The sequence below is a fragment of the Stenella coeruleoalba genome, assembly GCF_951394435.1.
Source record: "Stenella coeruleoalba genome assembly, chromosome: 5".
Classification (NCBI taxonomy): Eukaryota; Metazoa; Chordata; class Mammalia; order Artiodactyla; family Delphinidae; genus Stenella; species Stenella coeruleoalba.
In genome coordinates, this window is record NC_137150.1 from 29,161,523 (window position 1) to 29,186,848 (window position 25,326).

Consider the following 25,326-nt stretch of genomic DNA (forward strand, 5'->3'; position numbering starts at 1 on the left):
AGAAAAAGTCCTCTGAGAATATATGAACATGAGACTTTGTTTCATATGTGACTGGGTTTGAATGGACACATCCCACATCATGGTCCTGGAACTCCCACACTAAGAAAATAGCATTACAAGGTGATTCCAGACTGAAAAAACTTCAGGAACGACTTGCAGAGGCAACTGCACAGCCCTCAGTGAAGACTGAATAGACTTCTACATTTAAGGCTGTCAAACTTGAACTCAAAAATTCTAAGTCTATTATGAACAGTGGTAAACCAAACTCTTTAAAAAAATCGCTGACTTTATAGCATTTGCCAATTTGCATGGCGTAACTACTCCCATTATGGCTGACTTCAAGCTACCATCGTGAGGCTACTGAATGTAAGGTTGGGAAGAGATGCATGAATCAGCTCCCACAAGCTGACTCCAGCACATCACTCGATTACAACGAAGATCACAAGACTTAACAAACGGTTACAATGGACCCCCTAAGAAAATCAGATAATATTGGTTAAAGACATAAAAGAAGGAACAAAAATCACAAGTAACTAAAAGACGCCATGAGAAAAAGAACAGGAAGATTTAACCACTATCCACCCACCTAGAATTCCTAGAAATTAAAAATGTAGTCAGTGAAACAAAAAACTCAGTGGATAGTGTAACAGGTGCAGTTTTGGCCCGATGATTTCTGCCTTTTAGGTTACACCATGGTTATATTATGTCATATGGCAAAAAGAGTTTTACAGATGTCAATTTACTCATCAGGGGACCTTAAAATAGAGAGATTATCCTAGATTATAGGATAGGAAGCACGATGTATTCCTATGAGCCCTAAGAAGCAAAAGAGGAAAGCAGGACAGATAGTGAGAGAAATACAGCGGAAAGGAAGTCAGAGATTAGGAGAACGAGAAGGATTCAATGCACCAGTGTTGATTTGAAGATGAAAGGAGTCATAAATCAAGGAAACAGGGACCTCAGTTCTACAGCTGCAAAGAACTGAATTCCTCCAACCAACAGTGATCTTGGAAGAGGACCTCAAGCCCCATAGAAGAACCACAGCCATGGCTGGTACCTTGATTTAAGCCTGGTGAGACCATAAGCAGAGTATCAAACCACACCATGCTAGACTTGTGACCTACAGAAATTGTGAGATAATAAATGGATGTTGTTTGAAGCTGCAAAGTTTCTGAAAATTTGTTATGGCAGCGATAACTAACAACAGGTAATTAGCAGATTAAATACACCTAAAGTTAACATTCATAAACTAAAAGATAGAACTGAGGAAAGTATGCAAAATTAGACACAAATAAAGAGATAGAAAACAGGAAATAGCAGTAAGAGGCATGGAGGATAGAATGAGAAGTTCCAACATTCATCCAATGTATGAGTACTGAAAGAAGAGAATAAAGAGAATGAGAGAAAGACAATATGTGCTAAGCTACTGCCTAAGAATTTTCTATAGCTGGTGAAGAGCATTACTTCCATGTTAAGGTTGTACAGTAGTTCCATGAAAGGTGAATAAAAATAAAACAATAGCTGCATGTATTATACTATTGCAAAAATACCAAAGATAAAGAGAGAAACCTTTTAAAAATCTGAAAGAAGAGAATTATAGCCATTATATCAATTGCACCAATAGAAACCAGGAGGTGAAAGAACTATATCTTTAAAAATTGAGAATAAAAATAACTATCAACCTCAAGACAATGAGAAGATAGGCCACAAATGGAGAGAAAATATTTGCAAAAGGAACATATTTATGAAAGAAAAATATCTGCAAATTATTTTTATCCCAAAAATTTTTGAATCAGACTCACCCCAAATATACAAAGAACTTTTGAAAGTCAACAAGAAGAAAATGAACAACCTGATTAAAAAATGGGCAAGAGATCTGAAGAGTTCCTCATCAAAGAAAATATACAGATGGCAAATAAGCATCTGAAAAGATGCTCAACATCATATGTCATTAGGGAATTACAAATTAAAACGACAACAAGATACTACTACCTACCTGTTAGAATGGCTAAAATCCACAACACTAACACCAAATTCTAACAAGGATGTGGAGCAACAGGAACTCTCATTTATTGCTGGTGATAATGCAAAATGGTACAGCCAATTTGGAAGACAGTTCCGCAGTTTCTTACAAAACTAAACATACTCTTACCATATGATCCAGCAAATCACACTCCTTGGTATTTACCCACGTGAGGTGAAAACTTATGTCCACACAAAAACCTGCACACAGATATTTATAAAAACTTTATTCATAATTGACAAAACTTGTAGGTAACTAAGATGTCCTTCAGTAGGTGAATGGATAAATAAACTGTGGCACACTCAGACAATGGAATATTAGCTAGTGCTAAAAAGAAATGGGCTATAAAGGCATGAAAAGACATGAGGAAACCTTACATGCACATTACTAAGTGAAAGAAGCCAACCTGAGAAGGCTACATACTGTATGATTCCAACTATATGACATTCTAGAAACGGCAAAACTATGGAGGCAGTAAGAAAGATTAGTGGTTACCAAGGTCTCGGGGCTCAGGAGGGATGTATAGGAGGAACACGGAAGATTTTTAGGGCAGTGAAGCTATTCTGTATGATACTATAATGGGGGGTGGGTATCTGTCTTTATACATTTATCAAAACCCATAGAACGTACAACATCAAGAGCGTACCCTAATGTAAACTATGGACTTAGGGTGAAAACGATGTGTCACTGTAGGTTCATTGATTGTAACAGTGGTACCATTCTGGGGTTGAATGTAGGTCGTTGGGAAGGCTGTGCCTGTGTGGGGGGAGGGCTTATATGGGAACTCTCTCCATATTGCTGTGAGCCTAAAACTGCTCTTAAACATAAAGTCTCTTTTTAATAAAAGGGCTGAGTTCCATATTTGGGATGATATCTGAGTGGAGATAGAAGAACAGCTCTGGAAGTGCAGAGCAGAGAACAAGACTTCCACAGGGGCAGGGAGCTGGAATGAGAAGGGCTCGTGAAAAGGTAAAATTGCTGGGAATTCTGAGAAATCTTGGAGTGGGCAGTAGACTTTCTCAAGGTGTGGCATGAGAGCTCAAAACAACCTCATTTAGGTCTTCAGGGACAGGGGAGCCCCTAGGGGAAATCTCAGTTACATGACAAGCAGAAGAAGCAAGGACACTATCTCGGTGATGTGCTCAGTCATGGGGAGGACATAAATCAGAACACTTTCAAACTCTCGGTAACGGGGCGATTGTGAGTCTTGAATTGGGAAGAGAGGATTCTGACTCAAAACATTCTCAGTGACTTCAAGACTGGCTCCGTGTAGCTCTGACCCTCTGGCTGCCAGATGTACACCTTAAGGTCTGTGACCAAGAGAACACTCCTTATATCTAACCTTCTGTCCCGGTGGTCAGTGGTCAAGGATTCTTTAAAAAACTTGTAGGAATATTTTTTATCATCAAATCTTGGAATGAACCTAGAGTCTGTCATACAGAGTGAAGTAAGTCAGAAAGAGAAAGACAAATACCGTATGCTAACACATATGTATGGAATTTAAGGAAAAAAAAATGTCGTGAAGAACCTAGGGGTAAGACAGGAATAAAGACACAGACCTACTAGAGAATGGACGTGAGGATATGGGGAGGGGGAAGGGTAAGCTGTGACAAAGTGAGAGAGTGGCATGAACATATGTACACTACCAAACGTAAAATAGATGGCTAGCGGGAAGCAGCTGCATAGCACAGGGAGATCAGCTCGGTGCTTTGTGACCACCTAGAGGGGTGGGATAGGGAGGGTGGGAGGGAGGGAGACACAAGAGGGAAGAGATATGGGAACATATGTATATGTATAACTGATTCACTTTGTTATAAAGCAGAAACTAACACACCATTGTAAAGCAATTATACCCCAATAAAGATGTAAAACAAACAAACAAAATAAAAAAAAATCTTGGAATCAGAGGCAAAGCAATCTCAGTATATACGCTAACATAGGAAGAAGTTCATGTCCTAACTCTAACATTGTGTGGCTTTACTTACACCATTTTACCAAAACTGGACCTCTCTCCCCCAGAGAAATAAGGAATATTTTGAAGAATAACAGGCTGAATACCACTACGTGCAGAGATCTCTGGCACTGAGTGTAGCCTCTGGAAAAACAAACTCAAATTTCCCGAGAGAGCCAGTCTGCTCTTTCCAGGTAAAATGTCTACCCCAGATTCTGCAGGAGAAACTCAGCATGTCCTTGTCATAAGCTTATGCTCCTGAGTTAGCTATGACTCAGAGAAATGACCGCTGAACCCTGAGTTTCAGCCTAATGTGGGTGTTCCAAGGACAGGACTCAGCCACACGGTGACTCATTTCCATTTGGTTTGGCTTGTGGGAGTAAAAAGATTATACTCCCTTGACTGTGGTGGGTATAAACGACTCAAGTCCTCCACCCCATTTGAGTTTCAAGATTCAATTCTAAAGCCAGTAAGCAAGAATAATCAATATACTGCCCAGCATTCATCAGCTTTCTAGACCTGGCTATATTTTTGAGTCCTAGTTGGAGTGACTAATTGCATATGGATTTTTAATAAAAAATTTGCCTAACATATCTGGAAAAGAATTTGGACAGTATGCATCATTTCAGGCTAGACAAGAATTAGGTCCCTATTTGTCTGCCAAGCAGGGTTTTAGCTGGGAAACCCAAACCTTCCTTCTTTGGTGATAAAGCAAAATGCAGCAGGAATATGGACACATCCACAGTGTCCATGTTTTTCTGTTGCCAGCACAAACCAATATCAAGGTGTCCCCTGAAATATAGGAAACACTTTTAGGGCAAATGTTCTAGGACAGAATCAGCCCTTCATGCAGGTGTGATGATGTCACAGATGATCCTCATACTCCCCTGCCCTCACCTATGTCGCTTCCTCATTGATGCTCATTGATGCTCCGTGCCCCAGGCTCCTCAAACTCAATCCCAGCTCTGAGCTGCTATCAGGAAAGAGATGTGCTAAGGCACGATGATTGAATGGCAAAGCTTAGTTTGTAAACTCTTCCGGACTCTGTGTTTTACCCCATGAATCAACTTCTCCTCTCTCCCCCTAAAAAGACAAATAAAACAAAACATTGTGTTTTTGTTAATGGTTTGGTGATCTCCAGTCTTTTGGATTGTATGAATGAGTAAATTTTCATATAAAAGATTCCAGGACACAAAGGAGACCAGCAAATTTTAATTTTTCCCAGTAAAGACAATAACTAATTATTATCACCATCATTCGTAAGAGAAAAATATTTTGATATAAAAAATATAAAAAAACATAATCTCAGAATAAAGGACAGTCACACACAGCTAGAAAACCACAATCTCAGAAATATATGCATATATATATATATATATATATTTGGATTTATGATCCACATTGTCCTCATTTCTTCCCTCATTTCTTTTTTTCATTTTCTTTTTCTTTTTTTTTTTTTTTTGCGGTACGCGGGCCTCTCACTGTTGTGGCCTCTCCCGTTGCGGAGCACAGGCTCCAGACGCGCAGGCTCAGCGGCCATGGCTCACGGGCCCAGCCACTCCGCGGCATGTGGGATCTTCCCGGACCGGGGCACGAACCCGCGTCCCCTGCATCGGCAGGCGGACTCTCAACCACTGCACCACCAGGGAAGGCCCTCATTTCTTTTCAGATGGGAAAACCATCATCGTGGATCAGCATGGTCCATGGAGCAGCATGGCTGCAGAAGCCTGGAACTGGAGGACTGGGTGTTTTCCTATAGCCAATGAGATGCTCACTGCTAAGGTTTCTGGAAGGGAAGCAATGCCAGGATATAGGGGCTAGAAGCATGATTATTGAATAGAAGGTGAGGGTGGGAGTTTTGGTGATCCCGAAGGGAGTTGTTAGCTTTGGGAGGAGATATATATGGGCAAAGATGGGAGATCTTGAGGATTCAGGATGATCTGGTGGGGGGTGTACAGACTAAGGTGGGTGGAAGGGCAGTGTGTCTGCTAAAAAATCATTCTCATCAGGCATGGAAGAAAAGCAATGAAAAGTTCCTAAAGACAGTGACTATAACCTTACAAGGACTTATTTAGAATGTTCTGTAGACAGAGACTAAGGAACATCATTGATTGATTTTGTGTGACCTATTTGATTCATTTATGGATGCATTTGCCTAAAAAGGAATTGCGGAGCCAGGTGTACACTAAGCACTGGAAATCTGGAAATAAATAAGATTCAGTCCTTGTTCCCAGATATGTAAAATTATTTATAAATGATATATATGTGCTACTATATTTATGTATTACATTGCAAAACATAGCCTAACAAGAAATTAAAGGAGGATAATACAAAGTGATTGTAAATATAAGTTCTGAAATAATCTTCCTGTATCCCAGTGTATTGTTTTGTCTGTCATTGCACTGTGTGCTTCCCTATTTGGAAATTACTGGCCAAATCAACTGTGAGCAAGTTGAGAGAGAGACTGGTAAGTCAGAGCGATGATGGCTTTGCATAGAGAAGTATTAATATAAGGCTGAGGAATAGACACAGGGCTCAAAGAGAGTAGCCCAAGTTCCTTAGGATTAAAGAGAAAAGAAGGGGGAAAGAGTGAATAAAAGTGAAATGAAGCAAAAAGAAGAGAGAAGAATATGTAGCTTGGGCCTGGGAGGAATGTAGAGAGGTCAAGAAACCTGTTGAATGACCCTTGAGGCAGAGCCTATCAACAGAAAGGGAGCTTGAAACTTTAGGTGGGGTGGATCAGGCTCATTTAGACCCAGCTAAGTGAGCAGCATGAGGCTGGGTCTGCGATTTAGCCACTCAGCCCCACACAGTAATACAGTGATGACTGATGGCTGTGCTCAACCACAGAGGACTGGGTGGGAAGGGCTTCCATGAGACCTGAAATAAAGAAAAACCAGAAGTCTTCAGGGAGAACCTTGCACTGCTGCTGATATATAGGTCACAAGGCACTGTGGCTCAATGATAGCTTTTTGAATCATCTGATACCAGCACTGGAGTTACCAGTCATCCTGGTTTGCTTGGGAGTGTCCCAGTTATATCACTGAAAGTCCCAGGTTCTGGGAAACCCCTCAGTTTGGGGAAGATTTGGACAGCTGATCACCCTAAGTTAGAGCATCTTGCTCGCTCTTTTGAGGAGTGACCTCTTATCACTTTCAGTCCATTAGGTTCCAGTAGAGTGGTTTCCTCTTTAGGGGTAGACATGTGACTGAAGCTGGCCAATCAGTATCTTTCACCTCCTTGGTCACAGTGGTTGGATTATGAATGAGCACAAAATACAAACCAGGTCAGTGAGACTCAATTCTAGGCATTTTGTTGGGTTGTTGGGGAAGAAAAGGGGCTGTTTTCACTGGGACTGCAGGCATTGAGTCTGATGAACACTTGAAGATTCTGGAAACACTTATTGGAATCTTGAATGAATCAACTTAGAAAAAAGTAGAAAGGAGAGATGGTGAGAGATACTGATGATCTTGATGATGTCTGATTCCCTCTACCAGACTCTGCCTAAAGAGAGTTTACACTTAAACTTTTCAGTTATGTGAGCCAACAAATCTCTCCATCCCCACCATCCCACCCTCTGCTCAAGCCAATTTGAATTAGGTTTTTCTAACTTTTAACTGATAGAGTCCTGACAAATACAGCTTGTGGTGATCAGATAGAGACAAGGAAATATACATTGTTCTATCCAGAAGACATCTTTCATTCTGCATCTTGATGCTTGGGGTAAGGGGTACAAATAGCTGTTAGCCCTCCTCTAAGGTAAAAGAAGTAATTAGTAGTTGTGTGGAGTTTAATAGGAATAAAAGTGGAGAACTGATGTCTAATGGAACTCGGTTAGTATTTCAGAAAATAGTCAAGAAGAGTGCAGAACCAGTGCTACAAGAAATTTGGAAAATTCTAGATTTTTGTCACTCCATTATATTTACTTTATTTTTATTTATTCCTCTGTGCAGAGTGATTAACATTAAAATCTTCAAAAAATATTAAAAATTAGCTTGTAAGCATCTTTTGGGGAGCAGGTAAGCTAGGGGAAGAAGAAATCAAGTGAGAATAATAATTTACAGCCCTCTGTCCAACCAAAAGTCTTTATGTATTTGTTCAACACTTACTTAGAAGTGATGAGGAAAACATATTTATTAAAAATTTACTTCTGTTAATTAAAGTTGTCCTAAAAACATTCCATAAAACGTTTTTGTAGTTCTCATTCTTCCCTATAGTTTTATGATTTACTGAAGCAGACATCTCCTTGGTAGGCTTATTACAAAGTTTAAAATTTTAAAAATAAATTTCAGTAAATGGCACTATGCTATGCATGATTCAGTTTTATAATTTCAGTTCTCTGTGACAGAGACCTTTGGTGGCCATTAGCAGGCTGGCTTTGGGTTGGAACAGTCAAGAGCAAAAGAGGTGCTGGAGAGATGTACTTGAAAAACTTTTACTGGAGGGCACATTGTAGTTTGGAGGCAGTGGGACTATTTAACTTTTCACCAACAAGGTATAGAGTTGTGTGAGGAAACATGAGTTAAATGACATCATATTTCCAATTTATTCAGTGATGGTGTAATATCCCATATGGACTGTCATCACTATCAGTTGCCTGGTTAGCCTAATCCAGCTCTGGAGAGAAAACATGGTAGCAGATACTGAGGGGGAGAAGAATTTGGATCTCTGAGTCTTCAGGAAAGGATGCTTTAAAAAAGAGTAAGAAAACTGGTCTGTTGTCCTCAGGATGGGCAGTAGAAATGGTAGAAATGCCAGGTGGAGAGGTTCCTTGTTTCTAGAAATGGTGAGCTATGTAATTTGATCAATCCTTCCACTGGAAACTATTTAAAAAGCTGAATAAAATATTAGGAAAAAGAGTTCTTAAAAAATAAAGGGATCACCAGCCAAAAGTGAAAGAAAACCAGAACCCTGGGAAATAACTGAGCATGGAAGTGACTTTTAATTGAGGGCATTTGTTGACCTTTCAAAATTAGAACCTTTGTTTTGACAACCTAGTGAGGTATGTGTGGAGAAGAAAAATCAAAGTTCCATGAGAGCTAAAGATGAGGACTCAAGAGACTATCCCACAATTAACTGGGAATCCAAAAATCTAAACCCTCAAGATAAGGGTGTACCTGAAGTTTAGAACTTAAGCTATAAAAAAATTCCCTGGTATTCCAGATAGTTTGATTTAAGGTTGTTTTGGACTGGCAATAATCTCAGGCACCTGGCATAAAGCAAACTCAAATTCTTCCTTGCAGAACATCTCTTTATTGTGGGCCTTAAATTATTTCTTCAAATAATTAAAAAATATATAATATATAACATATAGCCAAAGATAACCAGGCACACATAGAAATAAGACTCCATGAGAAAGAGCCAGCCAAAAACCAAAGCAAAACAAAACACAACAGCAGATTAGACATAGTCAAAGAAAGAATTAGTGAACTGATAGACCCATTAAAGAAATTATTCACAATACTGTATGAGGTAAAATGAGGGAGAGATAGAGATGACAGAGATAGAGGTAGAGTTAGAGATAGAGATGAGAGAGAGAGAGAGAGAGAGAGAGAGAGAGAGAGAGAGAGAGAGAGAAAGAAAAGGGGGTAAGAATCCTGCAAGATACAGTGATAAGGCATAAATATATGTATAATTGCAATCCAAAGAGAAGAGAGAGAGAATGCAGCAGATGCTGTATGTGAAGAGATAATTGCTGAGAGTTTTTCAGAACTGATTAAAGACACCATTGCACAGATTCAAGAAATCCCCAGATCCCTAGCAAGATAAATAAAAAGAAATGTATTCCTAGACATATCATGACGTTACTGAAAATCAAAGATAAGGAGAGTTTTTTAATAGCAGCTGATGAACAAGAGAGTAATTTAAAAGGAGCAGCAGTAGACTGTCAGCAACAATGGAAGGCAGAAGACAGTGGAATGATGTCTCCAAGGGGCTGAAAGAAGATAGCTGCCAACCTACCATTTTATATTTGGCAAACACATCTTTCAAGACTTGTGATAAAGAAAAGGCATTCAAACAAACAAAAAAATGAGTAAGTTCTTCATTAGCAGACCTATAACTAAGGAAATTCTGAAGGAATTTTGTAGACAGTAAAAATAGTGATTTCAAATATCCTAAATCTGATAAAGAGTATCTATTAAACCTGAAATCTGATAATGAATATCTATTAAACCCTCAACTAACATCATATCTAAAAAGACAATGATTTCCTCCTAAGATCAGGAACAAGACAAGGATGTCTACTCTCATCATGCTATTCAACATTTTACTGGAGATTCTAATCTGGGCAATTAGTCAAGAAAATGAAATAAAACATGTCCAGATTGAAAAGGAAGAAGTGAAACTATCTCTATTTTCGGATGACAATATCTCATATACAGAAAATCCTTAAGAATCCACTAAAAAGCTAATAGAGCTTATAATGAGTTGAGCAGGTTACAGGCTACAAGGTCAATATATAATTGCATTTCTATATTCTTGCAATGAAAAATCTGAAAAGGACATTAAGAAAACAATTTCATCTAAAATAGCATAAAAAAGAGCAAAAGGGTTAGGAATAAATTTAATGAAAGAAGTATAAAACTTATATTCTGAAAACTACAAAACATTATAGAAATAAATTTAAAAAGATTGAAATAAATGGAAAAACAACTCCTGTTCATGACTTGGAAAACTTAATATTGTTAAGGTGACAATACTCCTCAATCTGATCTTCAAATTCAGTGCAATCTCTATAAAAATTCCAGCTGACTTCTTTATAAAAAATGATAAGCTTATCCTAAAGTTCATATGGAAATTCAAAGGATCTGGTATAGCCAAAAGAACCTTGAAAAAGAACAAAACTGAAGAGTTCACACTTTCCAATTTCAAAACTTATTACAAATCTACAGTAATCAAGACAGTGTGGTACAGGAATAATGGAATGGAATTGAGAGTCCAGAAATAAACCCTCACCATAATGTCATAAGTCAAAAATCTTGTTTTTGACAAGAGTGCCAAGACAATTCAATAGAGGAAAGAATAATCTCTTCAACAAATGGTGTTGATCAACTGGATATCCACATGGAAAAAAATGAAGTTCGACACTTACCTACACTACATACAAAAATTAACTCAACATGGACCTATATGTTAAGTGCTAAAGCTATAAAACTCTTAGAAGAACACATAGACATAAATCTTTGTGATCTTGGAGTAAGCAATGGTTTCTTAGATATGACACCAAAAGCACATGCAACAAAAGAAAACAAAGAAACTGGACTTTATTAGAATAAAATTTTTGTGTGTCAAAGGACAGGATCAAGAAAAGTGAGATGAACCAGTGGAATGTGGTACTGTGGAAATCATCTTTTTTAAGAATTTGAAATCCAATTTTCACTTTGAAGAATGGAGATATGCTAAAGGTAAGTATACTGTTAGTCCTCCCAGGAGAGAAGGCTAGTAAAAGGGAGTGCAGTGATGCTTCAGAACACTCCTGATAAAGGTCCTGTACAGTGACTGTTTTCCAAACTAAAGAGATTATGTACGTGAACTGAGGCAGGTTCCCCACCCCCGCTTTTGATTTAAACGAAAATTTTTAATGAAAAAAATTTAATATAAATGAGTCACCTTTAGTTAATGTATACAATGAGATGAGAAGACACCCCCTACATGGCAAGTGGTTGGAGTGATATGGTTGTAGGAGTTTTCATTCACCACTGGCACACACCTTATCTGAGCTGACACTCAGAATCAGGAAGCAGTGGTACTCTGTGGTTCCTGCTCTCCGAAAGAGAATGAGGCAAGAGAGTAAACAAGGTGGGAGGGCTGGCTGGTTTCTGTTTGATTAGCCTGGGCCCAGAGGTACCCTGACTTCTCCTGGTACTCCACACAGAAACTGCATGTTCACCTTTTGGTGCTTTTATTCAGTGGAGCTGAAACTATTCTCAAAGTGTTTCTGAGTTGGGGAAAATGAAAGCTCCAATGTGCATTTTCCTTTAAAAAAGAGTTTCTTTAAATGACAGTATTTTATTATTATTATTATTATAAAAGTAATATAAAATGTAGAAAATGTTACAGAATAAAAAAAATGTGTAAATCCAAAGAGGGAAGAATAGGTGGAGCATAGGATTTTTAAGGCAGTGAAACTACTCTGTAGGATCCTATATTGTCAGTTTATATTTGTCTAAACCCATGGGACGTACACCAAGAGTGAACCCTAATGATGTGTCAGTGTAGGTTCATCAATTGTAACAAATGTACCACTCTGGTGGGGGATGTTGATAATGGGGGAGACTACCCATGTGTGGGGGGGAGGTTATATGAGGAATCTCTGTACCTTCCCCTCAGTTTTTCTGTGAACCTAAGACTGCTCTAAAAAAATAAAATGTAATAAAATTTTTTCAAAAAGAAAAAGAAAAAAATTTAAAAATCCAAAAAAATAAAACCAAGAAAAGCACAGAGAATAAAACAATAAACTGTGACTCTATCTCTAAAAGGTACTATTGTTAACATTTTGGCTTTATTTCCTTCTAGTCTTCTTTCCTTGAATACATGGTTTTTAAATAGTTAGGATCATACTACATGTATAGTTTTTACTCAAGCTTTTTTATTTAACTTTATATCTGTCAAAAATATTTTCATACTTCATCAAAAATTTATTGTAAGTGTAAATTTTAATACTTTATCATGTGGATGTACCATGTTTGTTTAACCTTTCCCCCTCTGTTGAGTATTTAGGTTATTTGTAGTGTTTACTTTTTTTTTTTTTTTTTTTGCCATACGCGGGCCTCTCACTGTTGTGATCTCTGTGCGGAGCACAGGCTCCGGACGTGCAGGCTCAGCGGCCATGGCTCACAGGCCCAGCCACTCCACGGCATGTGGAATCTTCCCGGACCCAGGCACGAACCCGTGTCCCCTGCATCGGCAGGCGGACTCTCAACCACTACGCCACCAGGGAAGCCCAGTAGTGTTTACTTTTTACGTGTAATATGATTTTTGAAAAACCAGAATCTCTGATTTTTGAAATCTTGATGGTTAGAAGTTTAAAAAAACTAACATTTAAACTGTAAGCAGTTTTCTGTTTCACTAGCGATAGAGGCTCTAATACTCCTTCAAGACCGGCTGCATTTTGTTCTGGGCACCACTGGAATTAACAATATAATCACACAAATGTAAAGTACTCACTTACTATTCTTGGAGAAAATGTGGTATCATCACCAACCATAATATAGATGTTTGTAGACTGAGAATCCAAGTATCCTGAAGGGTAAAGTACATATTTTTGGTGTATGCCTGAGTCAGAATCTTGTCTCTGTAGAATTTTTAATTTTTTTTGTAAGGAGACGTTAATGGAGTAAAAAAAAAAAAATTTTTTTTTTCTCATTTTAGAATGAAACTGCTTTTTGCCTGAAGGCTGGTTGTTTCCCTGGATATGAATATGCATGTGTGTGTGTGTATGCTGTGGTTACCTGGAGCACTCAGCCTCTTGCGATCTAAATAAGACTGGTTCTATCACTCATTTTGCATCTCCTGGGTCTCCAAAGCCCTGCCCGCAATTTCTGCAATTTCCTGACAGTCTTATGTTCTTGTATCAATTTTGCCTCTGGGATCCTGCTCCCCTGCAGCTGTTCCTGTCCCATACCATGTATACTCAAATCTCAGATTCAGCTTCTTCCTCAATTTCCATGATACTAACTCACATAGAGCATCCTTATGTAGAGAAATAATAATAATGACCACTGACATTTACTGAGCACTTACACTGTACCAAGCATTATTATAAGAACTTCAGAGGTATTGCCTAATTTAATCTTCATAACAACTCTATCAGATAGGAATATCCCAACTTTACAAATGAAGAACCTGAGACACTGAGAGATTAGGTACAATTTATGTTCAAGTATGTTTACTAAAGCATAAATTTATTTTAAAAATTAGTAAGCATCCTAATAATTCTGCAAGGTGCTAGGGATTCAATGGTGAATAATACAGGTGTGGTCTTGGCCATCAGAGAGCTCATGGTCTAGAGGAAGGATTAAGACAATTATCAAATTACCAAAAACATGAAATAGATGAAGTACAGAGTGATACTCCAGAAAATTTCATTTAATCTTTTTATTTATGGAAACTTCCTCAGTGAAATGGCGACTAATAGAGACCTGGAGGATGATTGGAAGTGAGCCATAAAAGTGGGAAGTGGGAAGAACGAGGTAAAGAGTGGTTTGGGTACAGAGTAGTTTGTGCAAAGGCTGAGAATGAAAAGTAGGTATGGGAGGACCAGGTGCTAAAGGGGGTTGGGAATGGCTGCAGCACAGAGGGCTGTGTGTGAATGTGAGAGAGGGGCTAGGGAGTTGGGGAGTTGGACAGAAGCCAGGACATGGAGGGCTTGTAGGCCATGGAGTAAACATGAAGGGTCTAATAGGTCTCTTAAGGATTTTGGACTCCATCCCAAGTGTGGTGGCAAGCCAATGAAGGGCTTGAGAGGGGAGGGATAAGCTCATCTTTACATCTTGCTTACTTACTTTGGTTGCGTATGGAGAATGGGATTGACTAGTGGGCAACTACTAACAACAGGCAATCCAGAAGGCTTCTGAGGGAGCCTTTTATGGTGGCCTGGACTGAAGGAGTGGCAATGCCAATGGCGAGAAGTAGATGGATTTGAGGTTTACTTAAAAGGTTGCATTAGTCTGGGTTATTAATTGCAGAAAACAGAATCATTCCAGGTGATTTAAGCAGGAAGGGATTTATTATAAGATATTAAGTAGCTCACAAAATGTATAGGAAGACTCAGGGAATAGACTCGAGGCTGAGCTTCCAGAAAAACCGCTAGAGGAGGTGGTAGAGAAATCCCTCTGCTACAGCTGCTTCTGTCACTATCAAACTCAGAACTACACTGTCTCTGCTGCTACCCACATCGGCAACATGGATGCCCCACGTCCTGCCTCTTTTACATAACTCAGTTTTGATCAAAGCATCATGCAACTTTATCTGATGAGAAGAACCTTAATCACATAGGTCCCGCCTAGTGGCAAGGAAGCAAGAGAAATGTACAATCTCTGTACAGGAAGTCATGCTAGAAAGTAATTAGAATGGCATTGAGTGAGTCAACCTGCAGTACCTGTTTCAAAGGTGGCAGGGCTGATAGGCTTTGGTGAATGATTTTGTGGAGAGTAAGAGAGAAGAGGGTATTAAGAAAAGCCCCTAATTCTAGCTTAGATCCTGAGAGTATCATGGTAGATTTTTATTAAAGTAAAAACATGGCAGAAGGAGGACCTCTTTGGAGGCTGGAGAAAGGAGAGATAAGTTCATTGGGGTAGGGATTGACTTTGCGATATCTGTGGGTTGTATGTACAAAGGTGACCCCTGGATAGTTAGATGTAGGCACCTGGAGGTATCGATTAATGAGTTATCAGTATATGGATGGCACCTGATGAGAGACGAGACAGTCATTAGAGGAATGAGATCATATGGGAATAGAGTACAGCATCTGTAGCATGGAGGGCCAAAGATAAGAACCTTGGGAATACTACCAACACTAGAGGACAGGCAGAGCAAGAGCCATCAGCAAAGAGACTGGGAAGCGTTGACCAGAGAGGTGGAAGGAAGTTGGAATGTGGGTCATGGAAGGCAAGAGAAAAGAGTGTTTGGAAGAGAAGGGAGAGTGTGACAGTGTCGAATGCTGCTAGAGGTCAAGCAAATGGAGGACTGAGTGGCGTCCAGTGGATTGAATGATAAAGAGGTCATTCGTTTCTCTTCTGTTCTCTTTTGAGGGCAATTTAAGTCTAGTGAGAGGGAAGAAAGTCAGATGTAGGGAGCGGAGGAGTGCATAGGATGTGGGGAAGAGGAGAGGACGGCAGTAGATGTCTCTTTCCATAAGTTTGGCCGTGAAAGGAGAGATGAGAAAGGGATATGGGATTGAAGGAATATGGGGGGTGGGTGAGAAGGCATGGCTAGAGTGTATAAATGCTGATAAACAGGAGAGAGGAAGAGGAATAAGGTTCAGAAGAGAGAGGGGATAATTGAGAGATTGAAGTCCCTAAAAAGATAGAAGGGGTAAAGCCAGAGCTTAGACAGCTAGAGAGAGAGAGAGAGAGAGAGAGAGACATTCATTCATTCAATTATTTTTATTCATTCATTCATTTAATTCATTTTTTTCTGAGCCACTGCCTCCTTCAGCTGGGTATTGTGCAGTTCAGAGGCCATTAAGTATTTCTCCATTGAATCATCCTTCTATTTGCTCTTGAATTTATTCATTCTCTACTCACTCACTCAATCCTCCCTCCCTCCCTCTTTTCCTCCCTTCCTTCCTTTCTTCCTTCCTTCCTTCCTTCCTTCTTTCCTTCCTTCCTTCCTTCCTTCCTTCCTCCTTTCATGGGCTTATCCTGGGCCAAGGAAGGGACAGTTCTTTGGGTCACTTTTCTTTCTGAGCCATCTGCCTCCTTCTCCTGGGCCTTGTGTAGTCCAGAGTTCACTATGAAATCCTCCATTCAATCATCCTTCTAGTTGCTCTTGAATTTATTTACTATCTCAAACGTGCCCATACTTTATTCACCCATTCAGCTACTTATTTATTTATTCATTCATTTATTAATTAATTCGTTCATCCATTCATACTCTACTCATTCATTCATTCACTCACACGTTCCCACTTAACTCATTTACTCAACTGACATTTATGTGTTGGTCATTGTGGGGATAGAGAAGAGCAGTGGATCAGTTCAGAGTCTGGAATTCAGAACTGTCTGCTTTGGTCAAGGGCACTGGGCAGACCCATCTTCCTTCTCCTATACACCTCTGCTTGGCTGGTGGCTCTCAAGCTAAGTGCTTCTCAACTATTGAAGTTCGCACAGATAACCTGGGGATCTTGTTAAATGAAAGATTTTGGTTCTGTAGCTATGGGTGAGGCTTAAGATGCAGCATCTCTGACAAGATCCCAGGTTAGATCTATGTTTCTTGTCTTCAGACCACATTCTGTGTAGCAAGAGTCTTGATCAGTGCTGTCCAATAGACATGTTAGTGTGGCCAGATAATATTTAGGACACCCAGTTTAATTAATGAATTTCAGATAAACAATGAATTTTATTTTTAGAATAAGTATGTCCCAAATAGCGCATGGGACATATTTATACTAAAAATTTACAAAATATACTAAAAAAATTTGTGTTTATTTGAAATTCAAACTAATCTGGGCATCCAGTATTTTTATTTCCTAAATCTGGAAAGCTTATATATGATCTGAGCCACAAATGTGAATCACATATGTAATTTAAAATTTTCTAATAGCTACATTTTAAAAAGTAAAAAGAGGTAGGTGAATTAATTTAAAGAATATACTTTATTTAACCCAATATATCCAAAATACCATTTCAGCATATTATTAATATAAATATTATTAATGAGATAGTTCTCATTCTCTTTTTTGTACTAAGCCTTTGATATCCAGTGTATATTTTACACTTACATCTCATTTTGAATTAGCCACATTTCAAGTGCTCTGTAGCCTCGTGTGGCTAATGGCTACTGTGTTGAACAGCTCAGGTCCAAATCTCCCTAGCTATTCCTATTTCACTGACCTGGGGCATGAGCTTTAAAAGCTCCAATGATTCCAATGTGCAGCCTGGTTACCACTTCTGCTCTTCAGGGCTGCCCGGTCACAGATCATTCCGTGATGAGCGGCAGCGGCCACAAGAGGGAGCCAGCCCTTTGGAATAAAGGCTTCTCAAAGCTGCCCGGTCTTCACTAGGCAGGGACTCGGGAAAACCTGGACGAATCCACGAGCTGGACCTGTTCCTCAGTTTCCCTTACATTCGCTTTCCCAGCCAAGGTTTCCCACAGCCCGGGCCGCTATTGCAGATCTCTCTGTTAAGTTGCTCCATAATTATCCCTTTCCTCGGCTGTATCTTGATCTCCCCTCTCCCACCATCATAAGGTCTTTCCCCCCTTAGCAGTTTGTAAGGTACGAAAACTAGGAACCAGGGGTCCTAGAGGTTGGGGTCGTATTCCAGCTCTGCTACTGACGAGCCAAGCGCCCTTTCAGGGCTTCTCGTAATCATTGCCAGCTTCTTCACTAGTGTGGAGATACTATCAATCTCATAAGCATGTCGAGAAAGGACAATGTGTGATGATATACTTAGTGTCCAGGAGATGCTCCTAAGAAAATGAAGCGACGTAGGTGCTCAGGGAGTAACGGTTCATTCCCCGCCTGCCCCCCTGCAGTTGTGTTGGAGGTAACGTGACACACCTAACATATTAGCTCCCAAACTTGGCTGTACCACAGGATCATTGAACAAACTTACGCATAAATCCTATTTCCTGATCCTCCCAGAGATTCTGCTTCAGTAGCTCTGGGATGAGGCCAGGGATTATGGATTATGAATTTTAAAGAAGTTCTCCAGGTGATTCTGAGAAGCCAGCCTGGTACTGGTTTCGTGGCTCGTGTGGGACTGACATGTGGAAGGAACAGGGGATTCGGAACCAGGGGTCCTGGGCTTCACTTCATGCTTTGCTGTTTACCTAACTTTTCTGAGCCTCTGTCATGCCATTGCTAAAGGAGACAGTATAAGACCCCTGCCCAGGGGGTGGTAAGATATATAAGGCAGAGTAAGGGCTGGGCAGCCATGCTCCATCCTTTCCCCACCCCTTCCTATGCCCCCTCTTTCCCAAGTCCCTGGCCTTCCTACTGTTTCTTGCACAGGCCATTCTTTCTCACCTCCCAACCACGCCACACCTTTCCTGTTACTGGGATGTCCTCTGCTTCTTTCTCTGTCCGAGCTGGGCCAGCTAAACCAACAGCGCTTCTTGCTTCCCTTGGACTTATTAGATTCTGTCTTTGGTGTCCTATTGCTCCACCCTGGTTTCGGATTCAGTTTCTTTGATGGAGCAATGAGTTTATCCTTAGGCTAATTCAAATGTGGCCTTTTCTATCTCCTCACCACTCTTCCCACCCTACTCCCCACCCTGTCTCCCACTTCACTCAGCCCCAAGGAGCCGGACTTAGCTGACAGGTCTTCATGGGAGGCGGTGTGTGCCATAGAGGAAGGAAAGAGAAGTTCCATGTGGGAAAGAACAAAGAAGACAACCTTTGCAGGTTTTGGTCTGAAACAGATTTGCTCTACAGCAAACCTATCAAAAACAAAGCTAGAGGACAAATGCCCAAAGGTTAATATCTTACCAGGTCTCATATATAAATGATATTAAATGAAGTTTGCAGTTTTGATTAATATCATGGATTAAACATTCTGATTTTTCACACTTGAGACAGTAACTGTATCTTAAAGTGACTGTAGGATTGTCAACCAAGAGTGAGCAGAAAAATCAAGGGCTTGCTACAGTTTTCATCTAGTTGTAGAGGAAATTTACACTCACTGACCAAACTTTAAAGTGACAATACCAGACCCAAAATAAAATTGCATTTTTATTATGTCAGCATTGGTAACTATTCAATGTACTGGTCATACCCAGTATTCTTAACCTCTTTATCTATTTATTTATTTTTTCAGATCTGTAAGTTTATTTGCTCAATGTACAACAGCTACATAATGAGTCACATTCATGATCTTCCATCACTGAGGAAAACTGCTAAGGATGGTCCGTGTGTGAAATAATTCCTTAGAGAAACATGGAGTTGGAAAAATAATCACTGATTAGACCTTAAAATCACTGATTAGACCTTAAAAATCACTGATTAGACCTGCATAACATGACAAAAAGCAAAAAGGCTCATTCAGAGAATATATTCGTTGTTCTCCTACACTATAATAGTTATAATTTCACCATGACAAACACCAGACATTAAGATTAAGCTAACACTGGTGTTTCTTTTGCTTCCCCCCCACCCTTAAAAACAAAATATATAACTGCATGTCACTATGGCAACATCCAAAACAGATCAATTTGTTACGGTCACTATTCGGTAGAGCAAACTTTACCCCCAAAAGGGAAAATTAAATTAAAAAAACTTTTAAAAATTTGAAGACTTAATTCTTTTTTGTCATAGGAATACATAACACCTACAGTATAAGTTACTAAATTTCAAGCTACTGTATAGAACTACAACACTAGCATGCACAGTATTGTATCAATAGGGTAATGGAGGAGTAATCATTTCACTGGAGAGACAGCATCATAGGCAAGTGCATTTCTTTAAAAATAAAGAAAAGAAAATAAACCATTCAAGCTGCTTAAATATCAAGTCTCGGGCTTCCCTGGTGGCGCAGTGGTTGAGAGTCCGCCTGCCGATGCAGGGGACGCGGGTTTGTGCCCCGGTCCGGGAGGATCCCACATGCCGCGGAGCGGCTGTGCCCGTGAGCCATGGCCGCTGAGCCTGCGCGTCCGGAGCCTGTGCTCCGCAACGGGAGAGGCCACAACAGTGAGAGGCCCACGTACCGCAAAAAAAAAATCAGGTCTCCCATTCCCTCCATTTGTAGCCCTCAGATACGGTTTTATCTTGCATTATTCTAAAAAGCAGCCAGAGCTAAACTGAAATGTAAAAGAAAAATAGGTTTTGTAGTTCCAGTAAATCATTTCCAAACGCTACAAGGAAGGACCCAACACTGCTCACAGGGCATGAAGATAAATTAAGGAAATCCCCACTTACGCTCCCCCCCCCCCACCACCAAATCTGTTCCCATCCGTGCCATTGACCTCAGGCCCCTGTTAGGGCACAGAAGCTATAAAGCTCTCTTCTGTTAGTTCTTCTGGTAGGTTTGGTTTGTTGGGACTTCCGCTCTAGCACATGGAGGGGGCCTTCTAAGGAGAGTCATGCTGGGTAACTGTGCCACATTACAGAGGATAGGCACACCCTTCTATCTTCACCGTCACCTAGATCCTGGTCAACACGTGCATTTCACAACTGGAAGCTCCCTTTTGGTTTTAGCAAAAGCAACTGTCAGGTTTTCCTCAATTACTATTCATTCCTCTCCCTGCCTAAATAAAACAAAGAAACAAACAAGTCTGGTGTCATTACCTATCTCAGCAGTTCACGCTGTTACTGACCTTATAAAAAAGGCTGAATGCACACGCAACAGGTCGTGTGTTAAGACTTATCCAAAATGAGAACCAAGGACCTAAGGCTAACTGAAACAAACTTGTGGAAATAGCGTCGTGGGTTCCTTCAATTCTAAAACGTGTACAGATGGTACTAATCAATTTCCAACTTCTACGCTTTCATTAAAAAGAAAAAAAATACATAGAAAAAGTTTTGGTCAAATAGGAGTTAAATATTTATTATCTGATAATGATTTTAGTTTATTTTCCTACAACGATTATTTGGGGAAGGAGTGTTTTCAGGGAGGAAAAACTGACACCCAAGGCTCCCGAAATTGGACAGAATGTTTATGAATAGAGCTCTTCCTTTAGGATTTTTCTACCAGTAAGCTCCTAGCACCTGAATTTTCACACACTGCACCACAAACTTTCTCAAAACGACCACCAACTTCTATGACCCAACAGCTTTTCAACCCACCTGAGTGCATACCCTGGGCACAAGGTACAGTAGGGAAGACTCAGGTGAGGAGTGAGACAGCAGTGCAGTCCCTGAGGAAGGAGCTATGGCAGCTGAAAAAAATCAGGATCTTTCTGGAAATATCAGCACAATAAATGACATACAGACCTGAATTTTCCTCTATTTTTGTGGTGTTTAACGTTTCTATTAAAGTGATTAATCATTTTTGTGGTGGATTTAAGTTAAGAAGAAAGAAGGACAAAAATCCCACAGCCACCTGCCAAGCACCTATTCAACAAAACCTAAAGTAGCTTTGATTCTCCTCAGGCAAGCCTTCTGGCCTAGGAGACAGATAATAGCAAAACCAACCTGGATGAGGCTGAATAAGGATGTAAAAGCCAAAATAAGAAAAACACACAATCAATGGCTTGATGTCACATATGGCTATAATGTAGAAATACTGTAAACTGCAATTTAGTGTTAATACTGTCAACTAATCAGAAACTTCTGAAAACTGGCAAGGCCTAAACCACAAGGATAAATATACCTTATGTTCTATCAGTTTGGGATTTTAACTCTTCCATGTCTGGTAGAGTACACCCTGAAAAACAAAATGCACAGCTAAAACGGATGAGCTAGAAAGTACCCAGAACTTAAAAGACAAGAGCATATGTACATAAAAACCCTTACTGGAACCACATAACTTATTGAATGGGGGCTATTCCGTTTAAGTTTTCTTTTCATCTTAAAAACCTATTTTCTAGGGGTAAGACAGGAATAAAGACACAGACCTACTGGAGAACAGACTTGAGGATATGGGGACGGGGAAGGGTGAGCTGTGACAAAGCGAGAGAGAGGCATGGACATATATACACTACCAAACATAAGGTAGATAGCTAGTGGGAAGCAGCTGCATAGCACAGGGATATCCGCTTGGTGCTTTGTGACCGCCTGGAGGGGTGGGATAGGGAGGGTGGGAGGGAGGGAGACGCAAGAGGGAAGAGATATGGGAACATATATATATGTATAACTGACTCACTTTGTTATAAAGCAGAAACTAACACACCATTGTAAAGCAATTTTACTCCAATAAAGATGTTTAAAAAAAACCCTATTTTCTAGCAATAAGTTAAATTAAGGACAGCTCCACTTGCATTAGTCTACAGAACAGTCCATATGCCAGTGTGAGGCTGCTATTCCAATACCAGCACAGCTAGCCTGATTTTCCACTAGTGGTATTTTGGCAAAAATGTCAAAGAGGCAATCAAAGACAGGACAGGTTGTGGGTTTCTCCCTAGGAAGGTCATCGCTCCCTTTCCCTCCCCGACCCGACCCACAACTCATGGGAAAAAAATAAAGACTGCAGTAGTAGCATCAGCGTGTGCTGCCAGCCCACCTGGGGGCCTTAATTGTTGCCTTCTCCACCGTCGTCGTCTTGCTGATCGCTTGTCCAGAGCGTGAGGTTGTCGCGGAGGAGCTGCCTGATGAGCGTGGAGTCCTTGTAGGAGTCTTGTTGAGAGCGTCGAGCTCAGCAATGGCGTCATCAAAAGCGGTCTTGGCCAAGTGGCAGGCTTGCTCTAGGGCGTTCTGGATCTCATAGTAGAAGACGGAGTAGTTAAGGGCCAGGCCTAATCTAGTGGGGTGAGTGGGCTGCACGTGCTCCTGGCTAATCTCATGGGCTTCGCTGTAGGCCTTCTCAGATGACTCCATGATGGTCACCCCCTTCTCTCCAGTGGCAACTTTGGCCAGGTAGTGGTAATAGTCCCCTTTCATCTTCAGGTAAAACACTTTGCTCTCATACTGGGTCTCACTGCAATTCTTGATCAGGTAGTTATCCAGTAGGCTCAGCACATCCTGACATACAGCCTCCAACTCCTTCTCTATTTTTTTCATGGTAAGCACGGACCATCTCTATCTTCTTCTCATTACCATCTGCAGATGTCTTCTGCTCAATGCTACTAATGACCCTCCAGGAAGAACGGCGTGCCCCAACTACATTCTTGTAGGCCACAGAGAGAAGATTTCTTTCTTCATTGGACAGTGGCTTATTCAGCTCTGTCACCTGCAGGAGCGACGGGCGACTAGTCCCCAAGTCGACCCAGCGAAAACCCGCGTCTGCGAAGGGGGGTGTGGGGGGTGTGGGGGGTGTGGGGGGACTCATGTTCTTCATGGCCTCGGCCATGTCGTCGTAGCGCTCCGCCTGCTCCACCAGCCGGGCTTTCTGCACCAGTTGCTCGCGGTCCACCATCTTCACACGCTGGGTCGGGCCAGGCGAGGAGACCGGGGCGGCCTGAAGGGCTTGGAGGGCGGCTGCGGGCGCGGCTGGAGCCTGTGTGCCGGGAGGACCGACCCACGAAGCGAGCGGCTGAGGTGACGGCGTGAAGGCTGCGGCTCAAGCTGAGACCGCGGGACCCGGCGCGAGGCGGCTCTTAACCTCTTTATTTTCATGTTTTTTAATATAATGGGATAATTTTTTATGCTATTACATCAAAATTTACCCCAGTCTTTTAAAACCCTGTGTAGTATTGCATCATTTGTCTATACTGTAATTTATTTCACATGATCCAGCAATCTCACTCCTGGGCATATATCCAGAGAAAACTCTAACCTGAAAAGATACCTGCACCCCAATGTTCACAGCAGCACTATTCACAAGAGCCAAGGCATGGAAGCAATGTAAATGTCCATTGACAGATGAATGGATAAAAGATGTGGTATGATGGAATATTACTCAGCCATAAAAAAGAATGAAATGATGCCGTTTTCAGCAACATGGGTGGACTTAGAGATTATCATACTAAGTGAAGTAAGCCAGACAGAGAAAGACATATATCATATGATATCACTTATATATGGAATCTAAAATAATAATACAAATCAACTTATTTATAAAACAGAAATAGACTCACAGACATAGAAAACAAATTTATGATTGCCAAAGTGGAAAGAGGGGGAGGGATGAATTTGGAATTTGAGATTAACAGTTATAGACTACTATATATAAAATAGATAACCAACAAGGACCTACTGTATAGCACAGGGAACTATATTCAATATCTTGTAGTAACCTATAATGGAAAAGAATATATGTATATCTATATATCTATATATATCTTCTAATCACTTTGCTATACACATGAAACATTGTAATCAATTATACTTCAGTTAAAAAAAAGGAAAAAATTCAGCTAGTTTAAAAAATAATCAATCGCATATAATGTATATTTAGTTGTTTCCAATTTTTAAATTATAATTATTTATAATGACATCAATGATATTGATATCTTAGAACATTAATCTTTTCCCCCTCGTTTCATTATTTCCTTAGGATAAACTCCCTGAAGTGAAATATCTGGTATGAGCGTAAAAAAAATACATATTTAAAATTTTGATCATATTGTCCTCTCAAAAAGTTAGATCAGCTTATACTCCTGCTAAAAAACAGTATATTTAAATGACAATTTTCCATACCCTCAAAAACAGGATTATCAATATTTTACTACTTTCAAGAAAGAATAGATGGAAGTGATGCCCCATTTTAACCTGCAATTCTTTGGTTATTGTCTGCCAAGTACCTTTTTCTGTATTTGTGGACATCTTTATTTCTTCTCTTTCGATTTGCTTGTTCATGTTCATGAGTAAAGTTTTAATCAGATTAATAATTCCATTACAAGGTTGTGTCTTAATATCTTCTTTCAGTGAAATTAATGTCAAATTGGTGGGCAGAGGTCTCTACCCTCCAATTATATATGATTAATGCCTCCAATTACTGTCTTAGATTAAAGTACTTTTCAGGTTCTTATCTTCTGTGCAACTCAAGGTTTTATGGTATTTTTATTTATTTTTTAGAAGAATTTGAGTGTAGCGTGAAGCTCACTCAGACAGAAATAAGGTTGCTAATGTGGTCTTCGGTAGGGAAGGGAGCTG

The 25,326-nt window shown here is 40.2% G+C and overlaps 1 pseudogene across 1 annotated transcript; it reads right to left on the reverse strand.

Annotated features, from left to right (window-relative positions):
- Nucleotides 1–22,804: 22,804 nt before the first annotated feature.
- LOC307187088 (14-3-3 protein gamma-like) lies at nt 22,805–23,919 on the reverse strand (annotated as a pseudogene). The gene has a single exon. The product of its transcript is annotated as a 14-3-3 protein gamma-like (transcript).
- Between the last annotated feature and the right edge of the window lie 1,407 nt (nt 23,920–25,326).